Source organism: Panthera onca, chromosome D3, assembly GCF_046562875.1.
Source record: "Panthera onca isolate mPanOnc1 chromosome D3, mPanOnc1 haplotype 2, whole genome shotgun sequence".
In the NCBI taxonomy this organism is placed as follows: domain Eukaryota; kingdom Metazoa; phylum Chordata; class Mammalia; order Carnivora; family Felidae; genus Panthera; species Panthera onca.
Window position 1 is genome coordinate 50256985 of NC_138350.1, and position 22810 is coordinate 50279794.

The 22810-nt window shown below is 34.8% G+C and overlaps 1 long non-coding RNA gene across 1 annotated transcript in view; it reads right to left on the minus strand.

Moving 5' to 3' along the window:
- Positions 1-22810, minus strand: part of LOC132665883 (uncharacterized) — a 91950-nt gene that overhangs the window by 25235 nt on the left and 43905 nt on the right. The window contains exons 4-5 of the long non-coding RNA XR_013551456.2: positions 14309-14359; positions 13594-13630 (exon numbers count right to left, since the gene is read on the minus strand). This is a non-coding gene — a long non-coding RNA (uncharacterized LOC132665883). The remainder of the gene's footprint in view (positions 1-13593; positions 13631-14308; positions 14360-22810) is intronic.

Genomic DNA, 22810 nt, shown 5'->3' on the forward strand with positions numbered 1-22810 from the left:
AATCTTCTGATTTCCCCAGAAATCACCAGAATCTCCTGTTTGTTGAGGACACAGTAGAATATAGAAATACTGAGGTTACATTACCCTAACATTTAGAACATGTCTAAGACCTGGAGGATGCCGTAAGCCTGGTATGTATTTGACAAACGCCTTTGGATGAACAGATGATGCATTTAGCTTTTAGTTTTTAAGATCAGTATTATTCCTTTTGTGAATTCTAACACAGAAGGGAGTCCTCACTAGTATTTCACCTGAGTGCTCAGGGCTGGCAATCGGGTGAGTGCTTAAATATGTTTACTGGGTATATGAATGTTTACTGGGAGAAAAAAAAATCAATGAATGAATAAATTAAAAAATAGCCACTAGTTTCTAAATACTAAAGTGCATAATGATGGGACAAAAAAAAATACCATGCTGAACTGATGAAACATATATTCTTTAAGAAGCACACTTACGGTTTTTTGTATTGCTAAATAAGTTGGATTATAATAAAATAATGCATCTCAAAATTTCATATATATTATGCTTACACAATTAAGGTTGGGATAAATTTTAAAATATTGGAAAATCAGTTAAGATCGAATTGCTAATGTGAAGCTAAGAGAGAAAAGGAAAGGTTTCTCCTTGGAAAGATTCATTTTATTATAGGTAGTGCCTTAGCCCAGGGATCCGTGTAACAGTAATTTTAAAGCTGTTGTTTTGATTATGTACTGTTAAAGTAATTTACAAATAAAGTTGTTACCAGTCTCTTGAACAATGGAAGAGATAATACATTTAGAAAGTAAAGAGTTAGTGATGTCATCTATGGATACTAAGTGAACAGTGTAGATCATTCTTGAGCACTACCTTCCTTGGATCATCAATTAGACTTAATATTCTAGACTAAGAGTCTAGAAAAATAATTATTGCCCAGAGGTTGAAAGTTGCTTAATATAATGGAATTAACACAAATAATCTCACAGGAGACTCACATATAAAAAAGAATCCAATGAGTAGTTTCACATTACATCACTACACAGACTTGCCCAGTATTAGGAATTTTAGAAAACTTGAATTTGTTATAAAGGAGTTACTTGGTATATGTGAAAACACAACCGAGAAAGTAGAACTTACAAGGATGTCCTTTTTCTATCTAGGATGAATTATCCCCTGTTACAACAGAGCATATACCTGCAGTGATTAGAAAGTTCTTGTCCACCAGGTAAGGCAGGAAGGGGTAGAAAGATTATGATACTAAGTATATATTTCAGTTTATATAGAGGATTGAAAAGGGAATGAGCTTAAATGGCATGCATTGTCTATATCCCTGTAACTGATGAAGTAGTCCATACTTTGATTGGCTTAAGTCCCAATTCTAAATTTAGAAAACATATCACACTAATCAGAGAATTCATAGAGGTATATTTTATCTACCAAAAAACTCAGGGAGCACAATATAATTTCATTGTCATTGCTCTATTGTGAAGACTCATTCTTAGACTTATGGCCCTTTTGGCTCTGTCATGGTTATATATGTTCTCCCTAACTAATGCCAATGACTCTTCCCTACAGAGATAACTTACCTGGAAATGTTTCTGAATGCTTCCGTTAAGTCGATCCATACATATAGTACATCGATTCTCTAACTTTGGTGAATATAAATATCATCCAAAATATGTAGTAGAATCTCCTAGTTCCTGAAGAAACTCCATAGTTTCTCATTCTAAAGTTCAGGAATCTGAACTTTTAACAAGCACCTCAAACAGTATTAGGTAAGTAGTCCAAGAAACAGGATTTGTGAAAATTCTCACATAGTGATGTCACTGTATCCCGGAGTGTGTACCAATCCCACTGCCCTTTGATGTTGGCTGTGCTGGTGTCCATTCCCATGAGATGCCTAACTGGGTTATGCTGGAGCTAATGATCCAGCCAGAAGGGTCAACTGGTGCCCACTGGTACAGTCACTGGTGTGTCAGACCAGCACATGTTCTGACAGGGAAGGCAACTATACTCATCAAGGCTGCCATGATGTACTGAGTGATTAGTATTTCAATATTTACCCCTGCTAATAGCACTTCTTGGTCTATTTCCTGAAGGAGAACCCTTTCTGACTTGCCTCTGAAGCAAACTTACTTTTTTCTCTCTCTGGGGAAATATTGCTACTCAGATATCCCAAGAAGCAAGGCAAATCTTTTTCCAAGTCAGTAATAGAGTCTTATGATTTCTTTATAGGTAGGGTTCACATATGTGTGGCTAAAGTTTGACGATCAAATAACTCAGTTTCTTCCAGAGGCCAAATGGCCAAAAAATATCATATATATGTGTATATAAAAATATATCATATATATATCATATATAATATATATCATATCATATAAAAATATCATATATATATATGATTTAGAATTTAAGAATTTTCCTAAATATGAGTTGTCATAAAACAAGAAAACAAGAAATAGTATTAGGAGAGGCAGCAGATTGCTTTGTTCTTTTCTGTTGTGTATCACAGAAAGAAAAAAGTTAAGCATTTACCTCTCTGAGATATATGAGATAATAGCTCATTGAGGGTGAAGCATGGTGGGAGTACATGGGTATCAAAAGCCCATCCAGCCTAGTGAACCTATTTATTTGTTCTTTTCCTGTGTTTAGATGTGGCAGTGATGAATGCTATTTTCACACAATACAATGCCTGTAGTTGGCACCGGGACCACATTTTTTAATGAGCTGGGAGCAGCCATCTACTTTCATATCTTGGCTACTGTTCTACTTAACACAGACCTTGAAAAAAGCACATTTAGTTAATAAGTGTTTAATCACATTTTATAAATGTGGTATGCGGAAAGCTGTGCTCAAGAGTCTAATTTAGCCTATAAATTGTGTGTATTTAACTTGATTTCAACAATCTATACTGTTTTACTTTGTAATATCTGCTTCTGAACATACAAAGCTCCCCTTTTGTTTTCTTGCTTTTTAGATTTCAACCTTTGATTTAGATTGTTACTTTAACCTGCTCCAACTACTTACCTAAAGTGATTATTTTTATGATACACTTGGAAGCACTTGTATATCCAAATGCTAATTAGGCATACCTATATATTTACATATATATTTATAAATATGTGTAGATATTTTAAATTGAGATAAGATTGCTATATAACATTATACTGGTTTCAAGTGTATCACATAAAATTTGATTTTTGTATACACTACAAAGAGATCACCACAATAAGTCTAGTTAACATTCGTCACCATACAATTGACCCCTTTCTCCCATGTTGCTCAACCCCAACTCCCTTCCCTTCTGGTGACTACCAATCTTCTCTGTATCTATGAGTTCTATTTGGATTGTTTTGTTTTTTATACTCTACATAATTGAAATTATATGGTATTTCTTCCTCTGTATCACTTATTTCACTTAAAATAATGCCCTCAAGTTCTATTCATATTGTCACAAATGGCAAGACTTCATTCATTTTTATGGCTGAGTAGTATTCTTGTGTGTATGTGTGTGTGTGTGTGTGTGTGTGAGTGTGTGAGTATAATCATATATCCTTATTCATTCATCTATTGATCGACATTTATGTTGTTTCCATATCTTGGTTATTGTATATAATGCTACAGTAAACATAGGAGTGCATGTATCTTTTTAATTTCATGTTTTCATTTTGTTTGGACAAATATTCAGAAGTGTAATAAATGGATCATATGGTAATTCCACTTCTAATTTTTTGAGGAATGCCCATACTGTTTTCCATAGTGGCTGCACCGGTTTACATTCCCACCAGCAATATACAAGGGATTCTTTTCTACAAATCCTCATCAACACTTGTTATTTCTTATCTTTTTGATAATAGCTATTCTAATAGTTGTACGGTGATATCTCGTTGTGGCTATATGTGGTTTGCATATCTGTGATGATTAGAGATGTTGAACATCTTTTGTGTGCCTGTGACCACCTATATATTTTCTTTAGAAAAATGTCTATTTAGATCCTCTGCCCATTTTTAAGTTGGACTGTTTGCTTTTTCACTATTGTCTGCATTATTTATATATTTTGGATATTCACCTTTTATCAGATACATAGTTTGAAATTTTTTCTCCCATTCAGTAGGTTGCCTTTCCATTTTGATGATTATTTTCTTTGGTATGCAAAAACTTTTTAGTTGGATGTAGTCTTATTTGTTTATGTTGTTGTTGTTGCCATTGTTTTTGTGTCAAATCAAAAAAAAACTGTCATGAAGACAGATGTTAAGTAGTTTACTGCCTATATTTTCTCCAAACAGTTTTATGGTTTCAGGTCTTACATTCAAGTGTAATCAATTTTGAGTCAATTTTTATGCATGGTGTAAGATAGTAATCAAATTTCATTCTTTTGTATGTATCTTTCCAGTTTTCCCAACATTATTTATTGAAAATGCCATCCTTTCTTCATTATGTATTCTTGGCTCCAGGTAAGCATGGATTTATTTCTGGGCTCTCTTTTCTGTTCTATTGATCTATGTGTTTTTATCTCAATACCATATTATTTTGATTACTATAGCTTTGTAGTAAAGTTTGAAGTTAGGGAGCATAATGCCTCCACCTTTGTTCTTTCTCAAGACTGCTTTGGCTCTTTGTTGTATTTTGTGGTTCCATACAATTTTGAGAATTATTTTTCCTAGTTCTGTGAAAAATAGCATTGGAATTTTGATAGGGATTTCATTGAATCTGTAGATTGCTTGAGTAGTATGGACATTTTAACAATATTAATTCATTCAATCCATGAACGTGGAATATCTTTTCATTTATTTATCTTTTCTTCAATTTCTTTCATCATTAGGATCTGTCTTGGAGAATGTTCCATGTGCACTTGAGAAGACTGTGTATTCTGTTGCTTTCAGATATAATGTTCTGTATATATCTATTAAGTGTATATGATTTAATGTTTCAGTTAAAGCTGATATTTCTTTGTCAATTTTCTGTCTGGATGACCTATGCATTGATGTAAGTGGGGTATTAAAGTCCCCTATTATTATTTACTGTTGTCAATTTCCCCCTTTAGGTCTATTAATATTTGTTTTATATATTTAGGTACTTCTATCTTGGGTGTATAAAAATTTAAAGATGTTATTTATTCTTGTTGGATGGATCCCTCTATCATTATGCAATGCCCTTTTATTAAAAATTTTTTAAATGTTTATTTATTATTGAAGGAGAGACAGGGTGTGAGTGGGGGAGGGGCAGAGAGAGAAGGAGACACAGAATCTGAAGCAGGCTCCAGACTCTGAGCTGTCAGCACAGAGCTCAACGTGGGTCTCAAACTCATAAGCCATGAGATCATGACCTGAGTAAAGGTAGGGCACTTAGCTGACTGAGACACCCAGGTGCCCCCACAATCTTTTCTTTTTTAAAGTTTATTTTGTGTGATATAAGTATAGATATGTCTGCTTTCTTTGTGTAAAGAAAATGTGTCCATTTGCATGGAATACCTTTTCCATCCCTACTTTTGTCTTTTAACCTTCATAGTAGTTTTATAAGTGGTTAATCTATTACCTTTACTAGATTTGCCTTTACCAGTGGCATTTTTATTTTCATATTTTTTGTATGTTACTTGTTAGAGCTTCTTTTTCAGCTTAAAGAATTCCCTTTAATATCTCTTGCTAGACTGGTTTAGTGGTGATGAACTCCTTTAGCTTTTGCTTGTCTGGAAAACTCTTTATCTTTCTTTCAATTTTGAATGATAAACTTGCTGGGTAGAGTATTTTTGGTTGGAAGTTTTTGCTCTCAGCACTTTGAATATATTATGCCACTCTTTTCTGGTCTGCAATATCTGTTGAAAAACCAGCTGACAAACTTATTGGAGTTCCCTTGTATATAACAAGTTTTTTATCTCTTGCTGCTTTTAAGTGTCTCTCTTTTTCTTTAGACTTTGACATTTTAACTATAATGTGTCTTGGTGTGGATCTCTTTGGCTTTATCTAAGTAGGAACTTTTTGCATTCCTTGAAAATGAATGTCAGTCTTCTTCTCTAGGTTAGGGAAGTTTTCAGCTTTATTTCTTCAAGTAAGTCTCTACCACTTCTCTCTCTTCCTTGTGGTATCCCAATAATAATAATGTTATTTCATTTGATGTTGTCTTAAATGTTTCTTAAGCTACCTTCACTTTTTTTTTAGAGAGAGAGATTGAGAGAGAGAGAATGGGGGAAGAGAAGAGGGAGAGAGCATGGAGCCCAATGTGGGGCTCAGTCCCACAACTCTGGGATCATGACCTAAGCCAAAATCAAAAGTCAGATACTCAACTGACTGAGCCACCCAAGTGCCCCAAACTACCTTCATTTTTGAAAATTCTTTTTTGTTTTCTGCTCTGTTTGGGTGAGCCCTATTGTTCTATCTTCCAGGCCACTGATCTATTCTTCTGCTTCATTTAGTCTGCTGTTGAAGCCCTCTACTGTATTTTGCAGTTCAGTTATTATATTCTTCAGCTCTGTGACTTCTGTATGATACTTTCTTGGTGTTTTGTTTTGTTTTTGTCTTTTTCTTGAAGTTCTCACCATGTTCATCCATTCTCCTGAGATTGGTGAACCTCTTTATGACCATTGTTTTGAACTCTATTAGATAAATTACTCCATTTCATTGAGGGTTTTTCTTGGGGTTTCATCTTGTTTTTTCATTTGGAACATATTCCTCTGTTACCTTATTTTGCTTGACTCTTTCTCTCTGTTTCTATGTATTGGACAAAACAGCTACCTCTCCTCCATCTTGAAGAGTGGCCTTGTGTAGGCAATGAACTTTATCATTCAACCTTGCTGCAGCTCTTGGTTATCTTTCAAATCTTTGTGATTGTCTAAGCTGCCCGACTTATTCTTAATAGTTCCCAGTTGTTATAGGTGTGCCAAGCCTTGTCAGTATTCCAAAGGGAGAGATCTCAGTCAGCATCTAGTTTCAAGCTTATTGGAAGCCAGACTCTCAGGCAGCAGCTTTTAAAGTATGCACACAGGAGCACTTGGGTGGATCAGTTGGTTAAGCATCTGACTTCAGCTCAGGTCAAGATCTCAGGGTTCATGGGTTCAGGCCCTGCATCAGGCATTGTGCTGACAGCTCAGAGCCTGGAGCCTACTTTGAATTCTGTATCTCCCTCTCTACCCCTCCTCCACTCATGCTATGTCTCTCTCAAAAATAAAATAAACATTAAAAAAATAAAATATGCAAACATATATAGTCCGGTGAAACTACCATCATAACCTCTACTGGCCTTCAGACCAGGTGATTTGAATATATCTTCTTGGTTACAGTGCAAAAATTGGAGCTCCTGACAACTGGATAAGCTCTTTTCTGAGAGGTACCAGTGAGATCGACAGAGGCCCAGGGAGAGTGTGACAATGGTATCCCTTGGCCTATGTTCCCTGAGATCACCTCTGTTAGCCCCTAGATGTGTGGTAAATCTGTATTTGCCCTTCAGCCTGAAGCTCCAGGACAAATAGGCCTTTTTCACTGGAAGACTGGGAGTTCAGCCTGCTGTCTGTGTTGTGCCCTGGGGATGGTAGCTTGCCAAGAACTGTCTTTCTGATTGTTTTAGTCCAGACACATAACCCCTTCCCCTCCCCTAATCACTAGAGTCAGGTGACCAAGGGGTGTCCCCTGTGTGGACTACATAAATCTTCTGGCTTTAGCAAGCCCACTGGTGCTAGCAAGGGGTAATGAAAAGGCAAAATTGGTGTCAACCAATGCCTTTGCATTCAGAGAAAGTCCCAAATGATCCCTGCACCCCTGGCAGATGCTTTGGGATTAGCTAAAAAATCTCCTTCATGTTTGGTCCAGGTGTTTTTCAAACTGTTGCTTTTGTACTGGTTCTCAGGGTGAGTGAATCTGTGCATAAGCCCTTTGAGAATGGACTTTCCATTCCCCACAGACTTTTGTGTCTCCTGGCCCCATTGGTTTTCTAAGCTGGATGTTTTAAGGGATAGCCCCTCCAGTGTGAGCCCCAAGGTTGAGCTGCCTGATGTAGGAAAAAAACTCCTTGGTCCTCAAGGATAAACTCCATAACTGTGATATCCTTCCTGGTTGTGGGTCACTACACCAGGGTAAGACTGTGTCTCTGATTCTCCAACCCCTTTCAATGTGGTCTTGTTAATCTTTGTTGTGCATGAGCTGTTCTAGTAGTTTTCAGGTCTTTCTCAGAGGGAATTCATCCATATGAAGCTGTAGATTTGGTGTGTTTGTGGGAGGAGGTAAGTTCAGGATCTTTTTATTCTGCCATCTTGAGCCTCCCCTCTCCTTTCCATTTAATGAGACTTATATTTATCTCTGTATTTTGTGGTTTAAAATTCTATCTGATAACAAAGAGGCACAGTGTAGGAATGCATGCTGAACATTCATATAGGGTGTATTGTTTTTCCTGGTGGCACATAACATTTTAAAGAGAGAGATAACTGTTAAAAGGGGGAAAAAAAACAAAATAAAAAAGAAATCTACAACTTTTTTGTGCATTTTGAAAATCAAACAATAGTGCAAAATAAACATAAGAATAAAACTAAATTTTTTTTCTAGAAAAGTTTTTTTCCAGAAACTTCGTCTTCCTTTTATCTTCTATTCTAACAGTTCATTAGAGCATTGCAGTTTGTTTTTGCTCATTGGTTTGAAGCTGATAGAAATATTTTGAAGTCTTCCATTAGTGGGCTATACACTTTTTCCTTTTTCACATATTCATCATCACAATTTTGAAGTCTGGGTATTGGAAGAGTTTTAGGACATAACTGAATGGGTCTCTTAAAATTTCCCTGAAGGCAATGTTGTTCTGATGTGGCTGATGGTAAACCTCAACTCATTGATATAATGGTATCTGTGCTGGGCAATAAACAATGACTTTAATCAAGATTCTAAATGTTCTTCAGATTAAATTGCTTTCCAGGGTTCTCTGATTTTATAGAGTGAGAGTGGGTGTATCTGTTTCTATTTTGTAGTTTCATTCCCCTAGATGGTATTTCTTTTAACTCTCAAAGCTGTAAAAGAAACTAAGACAAAAATCTTGCTATTTACCTAGTGATCGCTTTTTGTTTCTCAACCTGAAGTACATCAATGTTATTAATAGTAGAAAGGAAACAAATGTGCTCTAGTTTTTCCTTTTCATTATCATTTCTTTTGAACAGATAGGAGGAATATTACACAAAGGCAAATTTGGTTACTAGTCATGTGATAACTTATCTGAACAAATACATGTTGGTTGGTTGAATGGTGTCACCTTAAAAGACAAGGCTCTGATTTCACTCAGGCTGCAGTTGTCCTGTGTAGCTATGATCCAAAATTTTAGAATTGTTTTCAGAACCAGAGGTAGATTTTTATGCTTTCTTTTTATTTTTTTTCCATTATTTCCTTCCTCCTTCCCACCATCCTTTCTTCTCCTTCTTTCACTTTCTACAATCTCTTTTTCCTTCTTTCCTTCTGTTTTCTTCCTGGTTGGGCACCTGGAGGTACAACTCACAAAAGTGTAGGAGCTTTCCTAAGACTGAGGCTCTCTTGAGTTTTTTTCTTTTTTTTTTAATGTTTATTTATTTTTGAGAGAGGGGGAGGGGCAGAGAGAGAGGGAGACGCAGAATCCAAAGCAGGCTCCAGGCTCTGAGCTGTCAGCACAGAGCCTGACGTGGGGCCTGTGAGATCATGACCTGAGTTGAAGTCGAATGCTTAACTGACTGAGGCACCCAGGCACCCCATCCCTTGAGTTTTTAATTCAGTCTTGTTCACACTGAGCCTCCAGCAATTCACCAATTATAGTTTAAGTGTTCCTCCCCCAGTATTGGTTCTGATGGAAGCTTTTGCTTATTGTAAGCTTTGCTTATTGTATCAATAAGATACACCATATCTTATTAACTTTATGACTGTGTTTTTTCAGACTTCTATAGTCTTAAAATGATGTGGTGTCTTATAGTTGGTTTGCAGTGATTGATGCTGCTTCTGACTTTGACTCAACTAAGGGAGAAGTCCAGCTGCTGTTAGGGTAAGATCTCTCCACCACAAACCTCTCAGGTCTTATCTATACAATTATTTTGCAACAACTCCTCTCTGTCAAGCATGAGCCTTAACATCCCTGGATTGGCTTTTCCATAAGGCAAGAACACTGCCAGACAATTTAGGTTTCTTTGAGCTACTACCCAGTTCTAGTGATGGCACATCTATCCAGAACTCCCTTTATCTGCATATCTTTCCATCTCTTTCAGTTTCTCAAGTTGAATAGAGGATGGGAAACCCTTCTGGAGCCAGAGAATCTTTGAAAGAGCTTTTCTAGTAAGTGGGGGGCGGCGGGGAAGACTAATAAGAAAGGATTTTGTAATAATTGAATTGACAGCATTTACTTCTTCCTGGTAGCTAAAATGGTGTTGTACAATCGATAGCAACTTATATCTGATCAAATAATCCAGTGATTTGCTGCAGCCAGCTCCTCCCCTTGGCTCATGAAGTAGAGTGTGTGCATCTTTTCCCAACTCCATTCCCAGTGACGCCAAGTTGGTGGCTTGAAGACAGTTATGATAGAAGAAATTTTAACACTATGCAAATCAGTAAAAATTAAAAATTGACACCTCCTCACCAAGAGCAAGTTGTTAGATATTTTCCAGATGACCACTGATTTTATTTCTGAGTTAAAATTTTCACTCTGGAAAAGCATTGTCTGTATGTGATTGATTCCATAAAATACAAGTGTGCAAAATATAAACATATTTTAGAAGTTTGCAAACCTCAACACATATTGGCATGAACCAGCCACTGGTGAAGTTAAATGAGATTACCACAGATTTTTCTTTTTTAATCTTATTGAGGTTGATGACAACATCAGTAAAACTCTAATTACTTAGTTTATTTCTTTCTTTGTTGAATATTAAGTTTAAATGTTTTTGAAGAATTTTTTCAATAACAAAATACAGTTAAGTGTTAAAAAAGGACCTTAATGACTTCTTTGGACCTTTCAAATTTATAGCAACTGGACATTCTTAGACTTTTAAAAAACTGTGTTTCAGATTTAGCTAGTAGTTAAAAGGCTTTTATTTAAGAAACTTTATAAAGTTGAGAAACTTTTTTCAAAGAGCAGCAATTTTTTTAGCTAATATTTTTCTCTTTGACTATTATTAAACCATGACCTTAGAAAGACCAGTTTCTTTTTCTTTTGAGATCTACCAATGAAGAGGCAATCCTCTGTTTATGGTACAAAGGAAACAATGTCCTCTGGAGAACAGCAGGTGAGAGACTGTCATTTTCTGAGAGTCTAGTACAAATGAGTCATTAAGATGGAAGTCCTTATTATGATATTTATACCTTCAATGAAAATAGCAAGTAGAAATTTTTTCATAAAAAAAAAAAATTACACCTAAGTCACTCCTTGTCTACACATTGCTTTAAAATTTTTGTCTAGGTCAAGTGGATATCCTCAGAAAAGTTATCATTCATTTCCTTTTCACATCTTCAAGGTTTTTATTGTTCATCTATTTAATACCTCTTTGATTTTATCTAATATATCTCCAGGGCTTAGGACAATGTCTTATACATAGTAGGAGTTTAAAAAAATATATTTGAATGCATGAATATATGTGTGTATCTATTTATAGATCTATCTTAATAAATTTATGACAGCATTCAGATATAGTATATGACAAAAAGAGAGTATCTAGAAATTAGGGACATTTAATCAGGACTAAACAAATCTCTTTTCCTATGCAAATTCAACTTTAACTTTGCTTTCTTTCACTGAAGTTCTTTTCCAACCCCATTTCTTGCATCCTTTCCTTTTGCCTGTTGCTGTTTTACTCACTAGCTTCTTATATTACTTCTTTATTCATACCACTTCTTTTCATAGGAATTGCTGAATAATACAGGCACGTGAAATACTGACCCAGTTCATTACCTTCATTCATATTGAAATGTATTACTGAGTTACAGGTCACAGAAATGATTGGTGAATAGAAGCTGTTGTATGGTTACATTTCTATGCATCGAAAGATAAATATAGCACATAGTACCAGAAAGCAGGGAAATATAATCAAGGATTTCATACATGGCCATTACTATTCAAGTGGAAAACCATTTCTGAAATGTAAAATGTTAGTCTGACTCTATCACTGATAAATAAATAATAAATGAATACTTCCTTCCTCAAAATGGTTTATAAATCAATATTTTGAGTATCAAATATCAATATAAAGTATTCCATAATTTACACATGGGTATTTATTGAAATCATTAATAAATATTAACCTTGTTTTTTTAAGGGTGTATATATTTTAACCTATTGAACTAAATGATACTTGCAGAAAGACTTCATTCTCTTTTAGTTAACGTAAGTTTATTCATTTTTTTGTATTTTAAACAAAGATCAATTATTATTCATGTGATATAAGGAAAATTTTCTTCAAATGAGTAAGAAAAAACACTTAACTATGTTTGATGTACAATATAATTAAGAATATCAACACAAATAAATTCAAATAATTTGTTTAGAAAGAAAAATATTGAATGTTTTAAAAAAACAGATGTGTTTACATATATAACATATACCACTTGACAATATATTTGGTTTGTAAGTATTCTGATCTCTTAGCAGAAGGTAGTTACTATATAAAGAGTTGTATTCATTTGAAAGGCAAGTAGAGCTGGTATTTAAATGCAATTAATCATATGTTGGCGAATGTATCAAATTCAAACCTCAAAGTCCATACAGCTTTCCACTGTAGGATTATGGAAAGAATGGGCACAGTGAACAGGGGGGAAATATCCCCTGTCTGTCTTGCTCTTTTGTCTAGAGACTCTGAACTCAAAGTTCCTTGCCTAATCAGGAAATTCCACACCTGAGCAGGTACCGTAAGATGGTTTTTAATGCAAGAATTGAACCCATTTACTTCCTTCCTTGATTCTATTTAAATTATATTGACCCAAGAGAGAAAGATGTAATTTGGTTAGGTTGTAATTATTTTTTTTAAATATTAATTCGAAAATTATGTGGCAATTACCTGTGGAAAATATGAAGTGTTTACATCTGTTAGTACTTTGGAGATTAAGCCTGAAGTTATTCTCCAGGGAAGAGTCGCCAAGAAGCTTTGGAGGATATTTTTTTTTCCCTTTAAATTTCTAACCCTTCACAGTCTTTCAAGACAGATTTCTGAAATAAATTTTAAGGCTCTGAAATGATTAGCAGAAATGCAAAAAATGATCATAATTCAGCAGTTGATCTGCTATGATCAAGGACATGGTGTCCATTTTGAACATTTCTTTTAGGGGGTGGGGTGTGGTAGTGCTGTTACTCATTCTTGATTAAAAAATACAAGAAAAAATAGAAAAGTTAGCATAACTCAGGTTTGTTTACTCAAAAGTGCAATACAACACACCGGTTTATTTGCAAAGTCATTCTCACATAATTAGATGATATTGCTTATATTCAAAATTCATAAACTCCTAGGGAGCTTTAAAATTTTTAAAACGTTGCTAACTTGAATATAAATTTTTCCCCCTTCACAGTCAGTTCTTCCCAAGGAATTTGAAGGAGAAGGTCACATTTGCCCAAAAAGGCTGATTTTACTTTAGTGGATGTAAAAACCTATCTCAAAAAGCTCTTGAGATGTAATTTAGAAGTTTTTAAGAAGTAGCAGAAAACACTTACCAATAATGTTGAAGGACCCATCTTTTCTTTTAACCACCTGAAATCAGAAGTCTTATTATAAAAAGGAATAGACACTAGGGTGATCATGTTCAGGGTGTGGGCAAAAACAAAATAATTTTTTTAATCTGTCCCAAAATATAAATTCTAAAGATGAAAGTAATCAGAGAGGGGTAACTGTTTCCAATATTCTGAACTGACTATAAAATTAGTACAAAGAAATCTTTCTTAAGATTTATGTGTTGTTTACAGACAAAAGAGGGAGGTAAGGAGTTTTGAATTGAATTCAAAGGTAAGGAGTATTGAATGTGACCTAGAGAAAGCAATCTTTCCTTTCCTCAGTAGCCTCCATGTGATCCTATCACTAAACACTGGTTTCAGGTTTCTGAAGTTAATTGCTTCCATTTATTTATTTCAGAAATACCTAGATTCTATAAAGCTTAAATAGTTATCAAATATGAAGATACTGAGTCAAATCAAGTCCAATTAATAGTTTTAGAATACAATGCATATAACAACCAAAAAGATTCCTATTTTCTGAGCTAATGATTACTAATCTAGGTCAACCTGGGATAGAGAAAAAAATAAATACACCACCAAAGATCAGTTAATGTAATACACATAAACAAAATATTATAAGATAAGCAAAAGAAATAAAGAGCATACACTTGAGATCGGGAAAATCATATTTGAAATTCCAACCATTTCCCCCACTCACAATGTGGATTTTGAAATGCTTCATGTTCTTTCAAATGCTCATTTTCTTCATCTATAAAATAGGATAATAAAATAATGACAAACATTCAGTATGTTGAACCTTATAGCAATGGCTTTGCTTATAATTTCTTCATTTCAAAAGGATTAAAGTACCATAGTTATAATCTTACAAAGATTTTATCATCTTAATTTAATTCTATAAGCTAGCAAATAACTCACATTCTTATTTGAGGGGTACAGATAACAGTTATTTTTATACATTTTGGATAAATCTTCCCTTAGAATTGCAGAATATATCCATATATATAGGTATGCACAGAAACATGCACACATACACATATGCATGCTTGTATTATAAATATAATTGTTCTTACAGGAGTTCTGGAAGTGACATCACAGTTGTATAATTTTATAATGTTTGATACATTCAGAAATTATTCCTCATGAGAAGAAGATGTATTTAGACTCAAATCCATAACATATTTGCTTCTGGAATATATCTCAAAATGACTCCTATAAACATACTCACTTTTTGGTTTTGGGGTTTTGGTTTTGGGGTTTTTTGTTTGGGTGGTTGGTTGTTTTTTGCCATATTTTCTTTGACTCTTTTGTTGTTTTTGTGGGGAAATGACAGCATTTTTCATCATTACGTTCATATCACAGTCTGACAAATCTCATTTCTACATCTACATTTTAATACACTGATTTTTAAAATGGACCTATACCTTTCCAATAGACACTACTTTTTTTTTGTTTGATTTTTCTAGTTTTGCTGCTTACTTTTGCTACAAATTTATTGAGTCTGGCTCACAGATGTATTTTACCTGGTAAGGAGATTGGCATGTGTCTCTGTGTTCCTGTTTGCAAATATAAAGGTACAAATAAACACATATATGTGTAAGCCATGGTTAGTTGGGGCATGCATTGTCCAGGTCAACACGGGCCCTGCCTCTCTCTGTTACCTTATTGTGACATGCTTCACACTCTGTCTTCCAGAAGATAAGTTTCAGCTGCATCTTTAGAGGCCTCCAGATTAACAGAACCATTTCTTAAATTACTGCTGTTGCCACATTGGGACACAGTGGTTTTCGTGTTCTCCAACAATTTTTCTGCTTGCTTTTGCTGCTGAACTTATTGCTTAAATATGTGGCAGTTTTTATTTATGTATGTATTTATTTATTTAGTGTGTGTGTTTTCTTATTAATTTTTTTCTATATGCTAGTGATATGAATTTTTACTTCTCCTCTTCTTGGGGGTTCACAATCCTATTGTTCACACTTTTTTTTTAAAATATAATTTATTGTCAAGTTAGCTAACATACAGCGTATACAGTATGCTCTTGGTTTCAGGGGTAGATTCCGTGATTCATCACTTACATACAACACCCAGTGCTCATCCCAACAAGAGTCCTCCTCAATGCCCATCACCTATTTTCCTTTCTCCCCCACCCTCCCCATCAACCCTCAGTTTGTTCTCTGTATTTGAGTCTCTTATGGTTTGCCTCTCTCTATGTTTGAAACTATTTTTTCCCCTTCCATTCCCCCATGGTCTTCTGTTAAGTTTCTCAAGTTCCACATATGAGTGAAAACATATATCTGTCTTTCTCTAACTTATTTCACTTAGCATAATACCCTCCATTTCCATCCACATTGTTGCAAATGGCAGAATTTCATTCTTTCTCATCGCCAAGTAGTAGTCCATTGTATATATAAACCAAATCTTCTTTATCCATTCATCAGTTGATGGACATTTGAGCTCTTTTCATAACTTGGCTATTGTTGAAGGCGCTGCTGTAAACATTGGCAGTTATTTATTTTTAAAACAATGCAGATTAACTTCATGGACTAATAGAGATCTTGGGCTATGCAACATATAACTAAGTCTATGTAAAATAGTCAAGAGGCTTTTATTCTTATGACGTTGCATTTGTGAACAAAATAGTTAACCTTTGCCTTTAAAGTACTTTTAAAGGCGAAGTTACGGCATTTCGAAATTTTTACGTGTATCTAACATAAAAATGAAGAACTAAACTTCACAAATTTTGGACTAACCATTTTACATGTGTTTGCCCTTTGTGAAAATGAGCCATTATTGTCGCCTTGCAAGAGCACATTCAATCAACTCTAGTTATTATAAAAATGACAAGCAGATAGCATTGGTTATTTCTATGCTTTGTGTGGACTTGTGCTTGGTCTCTTTCCAAGAACTCTTCTAAGGGTCAATAGATTTTTAAAGTTGTTATTTATAAATCTTGGCTTTTTCTTAAATAGTAGTTATAGCACAATATATATCCTTTGAGTTTTAATGTGTAAGGAAAGAAAAGACTATATGCAAATATAAAAATATACGCATATGTGTATATATACAATATATGTATTTATACGTACATATGTGTATGAATATGTATATAGACATATACATGTATATATATATATGTATCTTTTGCATTGGACTGGAATTAAGTATTGTTTCTAATGACTTGTTATAGAAGCATGGCAATTTGAAAAGTCTAGGAGGGTGGGTTGGAGGGGTTGGTGTTAGATCTGTCAAGAGATTGAGGGAATTGACACTGATGCTGACAGTGGAATTTCAAACAAGTGAACACATGAATGGACTCTAATTTTTATAAAGTTTGGTCAATATAGAAGAAAATATTAGCTATGTCAGCCTGATGGAAAAGCAGGGATTTCACACAGCATCAGAAATCTAGGTCATGCTATCATTTACTGCCTTCCAAGTAAACAGCCAAGAAATGTGTGCAAGGAAAAAAAGACTAAAGCTTAGGTTTCAAGGTAAAATATGAGTCTCTAGAGAAGGTGTTTGGCTACCAGGTAGGGTTTTAGTCCTCGTCAGAGGGTGGGATGGAAAATGGTAAGCATGTTGGCAGTTACTGAGGGCTCTATACTACATACTGTGCTCGATGCAGGTGATTGAGATTGAATTTGCAACAGGGGTTGAGAGAAAGTCTCAGCAAATGGGAGCCATGAGCTCCTCGGAAATGGAGAGCTGAGAGTCAGGGAGCCCTGTGCCTGAAAAACCACACACAGGATGGAGATGGAGGGGTCAGAATGCCAAACCCTCTAAGTGAGATACTCATGTCCTGGGGCTGCTTCCTGCTTTAGTCAGTAAGAGTTCGAAACTGAGTCCAAACTGGCCTACAAGTAGGGATTTTTTTTAATGTTTATTCATTTTTGAGAGAGAGAGCGCGCATTCATGGGCACACATGCAAGCAGGGGAGGGGCAGAGAGATGAAGAGAGAATCCCAAGTAGGCTCTGCACTGTCAGCACAGAGCCTGACTGGAGGCTCGAGCCCACAAACCAGGAGATCATGACCTGAGCCGAAATCAAAAGTTGGAAGCTTAACTGACTGAGCCATCCAGGTGCCCCGACAAGTAGGATATTAAGTGGAGCCTAATCATTGAGGAGCTGGAAAAAGCAACCTAATAAATATGTTTGATATTTAGTATCTAAAACAATGAGGTTTAAATTAGGAATGCTTTAGATTAATAAGTGCACATTTAAAAAAAATCATGAGTATCAGTCTTTTATGTAATTTCAGTCATAACTCCTACCCTATGGAATAGATGTATGCCTAAAGTATATATGTAAATAATTAATGTTTTAATAAATTGATTTGTATTTTAAGTGAGCAAAGAAACTCACTGTTTAAAAAATATCAAGTGAGGGGTGGCTCAGTTGGTTAAGCAACCACCTCTTAATTTTGGCTCAGGTCACAATATCAGGGTTCATGAGTTTGAGGCCCACCCTGTCAGCACATAGTCTGGGATTCTCTGCCTCTTTGACCCTTCTCTGCCTATACATGTGCACATGCATGCTTGTGCATGTTCTCTCTCAAAAATAAATAAACATCAAAAAAATAAAATATATCAAATGAAGTCATTAGAAATTTGAACTTTGTTCTTCAATGACTTTATCTTTGTATAGCGGTTTGCAATTTACAATAAACATTTTCACTTCTGTTGTCAGCCTTGAATCCCATAGCTCCATAGGTTACACAAGTGAGTGAATTAGGTGCAATTTTGGAAGGATCAGGGAGTGGGAAATATGCCCATTGTCACAAGCTTCTAAAAGTTAGCTCTGGACCTTGGGCTATCGTCCTCCCCTCCGCTCCCCTTTCATAAATAACACACTACCTCTATGCTTTGTAAAACTGTGTTTTTACTTCCCATGTTACAGTCAGTGCTTGGGATCTTATTAGTGAGAGAGGCCACCTCATTTGGTAACAGCAATGGTTTTGTCCACCCTCTGGTAAGTGGCACAGTTGCTTGGAGTTTGAGGTTCGACTCTTCCGTCTGTAACCTTTGTTACTCATGTTCTCACTCAATACTCTGACACTGATTCTGGGCTCTGGAGAACCCTCCCTTAAACTGTGTGTCAATTTTCCATGGAGCTTTAATCGTACATACTAGGGCACCCTGTAAAATTGCCCATGAATGGGTAGGGTTGGTGGACTTTTTCCTCTCTTCCCATTCTAATTCTCTTGCTACCACATAGATTCCTTACATGCCATTATTTATATCTCCCTACCATTCTGAAATAATACACTTTCAAGCCTCTGTTCTTACACTGTCTCAACAGTTGAGGATGGACTGTGCTACATCTGGTTTTAGATGGGCCCATAGTCCTCCTTTTGCTAAGCTGCCCTGCTTGACTCAATGATTTCCACGTTCAATAAGCATGCCTCAAGGATAGGCTCTATGGCTTAAGTTTTTTTTTTTTATATATATATACTATACAAAGTCACCAGCAAAATGGACCACCCTTAATCTTTTCCTTCAATATTAACCTTTAAGGTAAATAAGACAATTATTATTTTCTTGCTTTAATTTATTCACTAAATTTGTTACTGGACAACTTAAAAAAGTTTTATTATTGCTCTTTGAAATGTTACAGGGCTACTTTATAAAATAGGTTAAATGCAAACTGTGAGCTGATTTGCAGAAACAAGCTGCCACATACAAGAATGATTCCTTTGGAGAAATTCCTAACAGATTCCAAATAATTCAGTTCTAAATTCAAAAGGAAAATCAACCTATTTGCAGCTTCAAGATTCCTTGTATTTGGTTGTTTTGAAATGAAGCACACCTGCTTGACTCAAATTACTAGTACCATACTTATCATTTCTTTGGACTCTTGCAGCTGAGTTTACAAATACTACCTGTTCAGTGGAAGTCACTTATAACACTGAGGTGGGTAAAGTGAAATACTGTCACCTTAGAAGGTTTTGTTGCTCCATCATGTTTTAGTTGAATTCACGTATTGTGTTTCAGAAAACGAGGCCTGACCTATGGAATCCCAGAATTCCCATAATAACCAAGAGTCAGAATCTACCTTGAAGTAGAATGTATTTGAAAAGAAAATATGCCATTCAATTGAAATATTTTTACATTGAAATGGGGAAAAGATAGAGGAAAGAAATTAATGGGATTAAATTCAAACTACAGGCTATTTGAGAAAGCTATGTATATGACCAGCAATTTTAGAAAAAGGCTATTATGGAAAAGGAGACTAGTAGTTTTGGAGAAAATAATAAAAGAACATTAACAAATCTGAATATTTGTTTAAAAATCCAGATGATAGAAGCAAATGGAGAAATTTGGGTGACAATGAAAGCGACATAAGTGTAGGAATAAGGGACAAAGTAGTAGACTAACAGAAAAGAACATGCACGATACTTCCTTAAGAGACAAGGTTTGACAGCGATTGAGGAAATCCATGCAGGAGCTTCATTTTTTTCTTTTTTGAAAGCAGACAATCTGACAAATTTTTGTCTTGTCAATTTTATCTCTTACAAGCAATGAGAAAATATATATGGACTGTCAGTGTTTAGATTGGAGAAGATTCAGAGGTATCATGATGCCTGTCTTTAAATAGAGGAAGATGTATTATGTGAAAAAGGGAGTACTTAGCCTAACACACACAAGTCCGGAGGCTATAAATAGAACCAATGTACAGAAATTCACAGGGAGTTAAATTTAACTTAATAAATGCATTTGCTGTTCTTTTTCTTTTTAATTTTTTTTAATGTTTATTTATTTTTGACAGAGAGAGAGACAGAGCATGAACAGGGGAGGGGAAGAGAGAGAGGGAGACACAGAATCTGGAGCAGACTCCAGGCTCTGAGCTGTCAGCACAGAGCCCCACGCAGGGCTTGAATTCACAGACTGCAAGATCATAACCTGAGCTGAAGTGGGACGCCCAACCGACTGAGCCCCCCAGGCGCCCCGCAATTGCTGTTCTTGATTTATTTATTATTAATGAGTGGGAATATGTAACAATGGAATAGGCATTCCAATGAGGAAGCAGGATGGTAGTCATGGATTTATTTGTGACTTGAAAGTCTAAATAGGTGAAGTGTCTGCGACTAAAGGACACTAATCTTTATTAAAAGGGAAGAAATTTCTGCTACTACTAATAATTATAACTAAAATTGATTGAATGCTCACTATAAATCATGCACTATTTTAAACTATTATTAACTTATTAGAGAAGAGCAATGGTCACCAAATATGTTGACAATAATCAAGAGAAAACTGGTACAGGATGCTACTTGAGAATGTCATGTTGAGAACTCTTGATGAGGGAAAAAAAGATAGCTGTCAATATTGGCTGCTTGAGCTACAAAAAGGGATGTGGAGTGGATACCTGTAATTTTAAGAAGATATTAGTAACTTCAAGAAGGCACTTTTGATATTAATATTGAAAAGAGTCTAAACAAACCTAAAAGTCGGTAAGGACTCTGGATATAGTAATTATAATTCAGGATTTCAGATCAACAGTCAAAGATAGTAGAGAGTTGCAGGAAGATAATTAGGACATTGGAATTTTAAAAAAGCTTTTGGGGTTTAATAAACCCAGGTAGAATAAATGAACTCAATTGGCTTCTATCACACTCTATATGTGTTTCCTTCTAACAAATACTACTATTTACATGTCTAAAATTAAAGTATGAGATATGACTATCTTAAGATCATGTTTGACTAGATACTATGCCATTATTTCCTCGCATGATCATTGAAAATGCATCTTCCATATATTTTTAATCTAAATAAGCATTCTGTTTCCATGGCACCATTAAAATCATATTTATATGGCAGATGATTTAGGTATTGTAAATGATGTTCTGCCTACAGCACTTTGCTTTACTTATAAGAAATAGAAACTTATTCTATCTCAAATTGAAAACCGAGGTGGGAATGTTGTAAACAATCAACGGGCATTATCAACGATATTCATGGGAAAGTAATCCAGTACAAGGGAATATCCTAGGAGCTGAATTAAGAAATCAAGTAGGTGGAAGCAAATTCTTTTTCTTTACCAAAAAATCTAATTTTTATTTGCTTTCATATAACTAACTAATTTGATTCTGCTTTATGAACATTTCAAACATAGAAATAACAACGGGAAATAACAGAAGTGCTTCTTGCTGTTTTCTAAAGAATCATCTTAATGGAAGTAGCTTTTGCTTATACATTTTTAAAGATATAAATTATAACATAATCACCACTTACATGATTAGTAGTTGCACATTCAAATATGCATTTTTTAACCAAGTAAATAGAATCTCTACTTCTCATAATCTGTACTTCTCATAGTGTCTTTTCTTTAGAGATCACATATACTTAAGTTCTTCTTGAGGATCAAAAATTTTAATTTGAAATATTTTTTTTTCTTTCATTCGAATAGGTTGCACACAGTCTTTGCATAATCTTAGGCTCTAAACTGCACCCAATATCTTGTAAATATTTAAACATAAAATTATGCCTTCACAGTATTTGTAATTAGTAGGTATATGAAATGTTAATTTCCGAAGGAGGATGTCAGAATTTGTGAGTAGCATACATTGCTGCTTTTCTGCATATTCTCAACTCTTATTATAGTGGTAGGACCCACCTACATAGAGGTAAGAATTTGAAATGCAAGAGATTAAATGATCTAACTTTGAACAGAAATAAATCATTATGAGGTTTTGACAAATGTTTTTTGGAAAATGTATTCAAGCCACTGTAACTTATACTGAGCAGTTATGCTCATTAGAGGTATGTCACCCCACTTAAGAAAAGAAATAATTAGAAGCTATAAGTAAAAGAATAGTTTTCAATAACCTATTGTTTAAAGTTGTAACTAGAGCAATTAAAAAGGTTTTCTATTGTTTAAAGTTGTAACTAGAGCAATTATATAGGTTTTATATACCTTTTCTCCTCTGGCAGAAATATGATTGTTCATAATTCATTGTTTGTTTTTTTGGCTTCTGTGTTACTTTGAAGAAATGTTTTAATACTTTACCCTTTAGTCTTATAAAGCTATCTACATAAAACACAGTAAACAAAATATGTCATGGTGAAATGTTGAAAGTATTTCCTTTAAAATTAGAAACAAGAAATAGGTTACTGTTATCACAACATTTTCAATTTTTGGTGTTCAGTGCAGAGAGGCAAAGAAAAAAACTGTATGTGGGCTGGGAAAAAGAAACAAACAAACA